The 4,961-nt window shown below is 39.9% G+C and overlaps 1 protein-coding gene across 1 annotated transcript in view; it reads left to right on the forward strand.

Annotated features, from left to right (window-relative positions):
• Window positions 1-4,961, forward strand: part of LOC135574987 (collagen alpha-1(XIV) chain-like) — a 139,931-nt gene that overhangs the window by 89,824 nt on the left and 45,146 nt on the right. The gene's annotated exons all lie outside the window — the stretch shown is intronic.

Here is a 4,961-nt window from a genome sequence, read left to right on the forward strand (position 1 = left end):
TGATATAATCTACTGTAGAATAGAGACAGGTGGTAGGTTTGGTCATGTAGTCATCCATATAATCTAACAGAATAGAGACAGATGGTAGGTTTGGTCATGTGGTCTGATAGTCATCCATACATGTAATAGAGACAGATGTATAGATTTGGTCTGTGGTCAGAACTGATATAATCTACTGTAGAATAGAGACAGGTGGTAGGTTTGGTCATGTGGTTTCCAGAACTGATATAATCTACTTAAATAGAGACAGATGGTAGGTTTGGTCATGTAGTCTCCAGAACTGATATAATCTACTGTAGAATAGAGACAGATGGTAGGTTTGGTCATGTGGTCTCCAGAATTGATATAATCTACTGTAGAATAGAGACAGATGGTAGGTTTGGTCATGTGGTCTCCAGAACTGATATAATCTACTGTAGAATAGTACAGATGGTAGGTTTGGTCATGATAGGTCTCCAGAACTGATATAATCTACTGTAGAATAGAGACAGGTGGTAGGTTTGGTCATGTGGTCTCCAGAACTGATATAATCTACTGTAGAATAGAGACAGATGGTAGGTTTGGTCATGTGGTCTCCAGAACTGATATAATCTACTGTAGAAAGAGACAGGTGGTAGGTTTGGTCATGTGGTCTCCAGAACTGATTAATCTACTGTGAATAGAGACAGATGGTAGGTTTGAAGTGGTCTCCAGAACATATAATCATTAGAATATTGAGACAGGTGGTAGGTTTGGTCATGGTCTCCAGAACTGATTAATCAACTGTAGAATAGAGACAGGTGTTAGGTTTGGTCATGTGGTCATCCAGAACTGATATAATCTACTGTAGAATAGAGACAGATGGTAGGTTTGGTCATGTGGTCTCCAGAACTGATATAATCTACTGTAGAATAGAGACAGGTGGTATAGGTTTGGTCATGTGGTCTCCAGAACTGATATAATCTACTGTAGAATAGAGACAGGTGGTAGGTTTGGTCATGTGGTCTCCAGAACTGATATAATCTGTATGTAGAATAGAGACAGATGGTAGGTTTGGTCATGTGGTCTCCAGAACTGATATAATCTACTGTAGAATAGAGACAGGTGGTAGGTTTGGTCATGTGGTTTCCAGAACTGAATAATCTACTGTAGAATAGAGACAGGTGGTATCATGTGGTCTCCAGAACTTATAATCTACTGTAGAATAGAGACAGATGGTAGGTTTGGTCATGTGGTCTCCAGAACTGATATAATCTACTGTAGAATAGAGACAGATGGTAGGTTTGGTCATGTGGTCTCCAGAACTGATATAATCTACTGTAGAATGAGACAGATGGTGGTTTGGTCATGTGGTCTCCAGAACTGATATAATCTACTGTAGAATAGAGACAGGTGGTAGGTTTGGTCATGTGGTCTCCAGAACTGATATAATCTACTGTAGAATAGAGACAGATGGTAGGTTTGGTCATGTGGTCTCCAGAACTGATATAATCTACTGTAGAATAGAGACAGATGGTAGGTTTGGTCATGTGGTCTCCAGAACTGATATAATCTACTGTAGAATAGAGACAGATGGTAGGTTTGGTCATGTGGTCTCCAGAACTGATATAATCTACTGTAGAATAGAGACAGATGGTAGGTTTGGTCATGTGGTCTCCAGAACTGATATAATCTACTGTAGAATAGAGACAGATGGTAGGTTTGGTCATGTGGTCTCCAGAACTGATATAATCTACTGTAGAATAGAGACAGATGGTAGGTTTGGTCATGTGGTTTCCAGAACTGATATAATCTACTGTAGAATAGAGACAGATGGTAGGTTTGGTCATGTGGTTTCCAGAACTGATATAATCTACTGTAGAATAGAGACAGATGGTAGGTTTGGTCATGTGGTCTCCAGAACTGATATAATCTACTGTAGAATAGAGACAGGTGGTAGGTTTGGTCATGTGGTCTCCAGAACTGATATAATCTACTGTAGAATAGGGACAGATGGTAGGTTTGGTCATGTGGTCTCCAGAACTGATATAATCTACTGTAGAATAGAGACAGATGGTAGGTTTGGTCATATGGTTTCCAGAACTGATATAATCTACTGTAGAATAGAGACAGATGGTAGGTTTGGTCATGTGGTTTCCAGAACTGATATAATCTACTGTAGAATAGGGACAGATGGTAGGTTTGGTCATGTGGTTTCCAGAACTGATATAATCTACTGTAGAATAGAGACAGATGGTAGGTTTGGTCATGTGGTCTCCAGAACTGATATAATCTACTGTAGAATAGAGACAGATGGTAGGTTTGGTCATGTGGTCTCCAGAACTGATATAATCTACTGTAGAATAGAGACAGATGGTAGGTTTGGTCATGTGGTCTCCAGAACTGATATAATCTACTGTAGAATAGAGACAGATGGTAGGTTTGGTCATGTGGTCTCCAGAACTGATATAATCTACTGTAGAATAGAGACAGATGGTAGGTTTGGTCATGTGGTCTCCAGAACTGATATAATCTACTGTAGAATAGAGACAGGTGGTAGGTTTGGTCATGTGGTTTCCAGAACTGATATAATCTACTGTAGAATAGAGACAGATGGTAGGTTTGGTCATGTGGTCTCCAGAACTGATATAATCTACTGTAGAATAGAGACAGATGGTAGGTTTGGTCATGTGGTCTCCAGAACTGATATAATCTACTGTAGAATAGAGACAGATGGTAGGTTTGGTCATGTGGTCTCCAGAACTGATATAATCTACTGTAGAATAGAGACAGATGGTAGGTTTGGTCATGTGGTCTCCAGAACTGATATAATCTACTGTAGAATAGAGACAGGTGGTAGGTTTGGTCATGTGGTCTCCAGAACTGATATAATCTACTGTAGAATAGAGACAGATGGTAGGTTTGGTCATGTGGTCTCCAGAACTGATATAATCTACTGTAGAATAGAGACAGGTGGTAGGTTTGGTCATGTGGTCTCCAGAACTGATATAATCTACTGTAGAATAGAGACAGATGGTAGGTTTGGTCATGTGGTCTCCAGAACTGATATAATCTACTGTAGAATAGAGACAGGTGGTAGGTTTGGTCATGTGGTCTCCAGAACTGATATAATCTACTGTAGAATAGAGACAGGTGGTAGGTTTGGTCATGTGGTCTCCAGAACTGATATAATCTACTGTAGAATAGAGACAGGTGGTAGGTTTGGTCATGTGGTCTCCAGAACTGATATAATCTACTGTAGAATAGAGACAGGTGGTAGGTTTGGTCATGTGGTCTCCAGAACTGATATAATCTACTGTAGAATAGAGACAGATGGTAGGTTTGGTCATGTGGTCTCCAGAACTGATATAATCTACTGTAGAATAGAGACAGATGGTAGGTTTGGTCATGTGGTCTCCAGAACTGATATAATCTACTGTAGAATAGAGACAGGTGGTAGGTTTGGTCATGTGGTCTCCAGAACTGATATAATCTACTGTAGAATAGAGACAGATGGGTAGGTTTGGTCATGTGGTCTCCAGAACTGATATAATCTACTGTAGAATAGAGACAGGTGGTAGGTTTGGTCATGTGGTTTCCAGAACTGATATAATCTACTGTAGAATAGAGACAGGTGGTAGGTTTGGTCATGTGGTCTCCAGAATTTATATAATCTACTGTAGAATAGAGACAGGTGGTAGGTTTGGTCATGTGGTCTCCAGAACTGATATAATCTACTGTAGAATAGAGACAGATGGTAGGTTTGGTCATGTGGTCTCCAGAACTGATATAATCTACTGTAGAATAGAGACAGATGGTAGGTTTGGTCATGTGGTCTCCAGAACTGATATAATCTACTGTAGAATAGAGACAGGTGGTAGGTTTGGTCATGTGGTCTCCAGAACTGATATAATCTACTGTAGAATAGAGACAGATGGTAGGTTTGGTCATGTGGTCTCCAGAACTGATATAATCTACTGTAGAATAGAGACAGGTGGTAGGTTTGGTCATGTGGTCTCCAGAACTGATATAATCTACTGTAGAATAGAGACAGATGGTAGGTTTGGTCATGTGGTCTCCAGAACTGATATAATCTACTGTAGAATAGAGACAGGTGGTAGGTTTGGTCATGTGGTCTCCAGAACTGATATAATCTACTGTAGAATAGAGACAGGTGGTAGGTTTGGTCATGTGGTCTCCAGAACTGATATAATCTACTGTAGAATAGAGACAGATGGTAGGTTTGGTCATGTGGTTTCCAGAACTGATATAATCTACTGTAGAATAGAGACAGGTGGTAGGTTTGGTCATGTGGTCTCCAGAACTGATATAATCTACTGTAGAATAGAGACAGGTGGTAGGTTTGGTCATGTGGTCTCCAGAACTGATATAATCTACTGTAGAATAGAGACAGATGGTAGGTTTGGTCATGTGGTCTCCAGAACTGATATAATCTACTGTAGAATAGAGACAGGTGGTAGGTTTGGTCATATGGTCTCCAGAACTGATATAATCTACTGTAGAATAGAGACAGGTGGTAGGTTTGGTCATGTGGTTTCCAGAACTGATATAATCTACTGTAGAATAGAGACAGATGGTAGGTTTGGTCATGTGGTCTCCAGAACTGATATAATCTACTGTAGAATAGAGACAGGTGGTAGGTTTGGTCATGTGGTCTCCAGAACTGATATAATCTACTGTAGAATAGAGACAGGTGGTAGGTTTGGTCATGTGGTCTCCAGAACTGATATAATCTACTGTAGAATAGAGACAGATGGTAGGTTTGGTCATGTGGTTTCCAGAACTGATATAATCTACTGTAGAATAGAGACAGGTGGTAGGTTTGGTCATGTGGTTTAATGGATTAGTTATTATTACAAAGAGGAGGATTCATCCACATTTAAATCTTAATAAGAGGATCTTGATTCATGATGAAATGACAGTGATTCATATCCTGTTCATTATTTAACCAACCCTTTCATCCATCTTGTTTTTAGCTTGTC

Source organism: Oncorhynchus nerka, linkage group LG14, assembly GCF_034236695.1.
Source record: "Oncorhynchus nerka isolate Pitt River linkage group LG14, Oner_Uvic_2.0, whole genome shotgun sequence".
Taxonomy (NCBI): Eukaryota; Metazoa; Chordata; class Actinopteri; order Salmoniformes; family Salmonidae; genus Oncorhynchus; species Oncorhynchus nerka.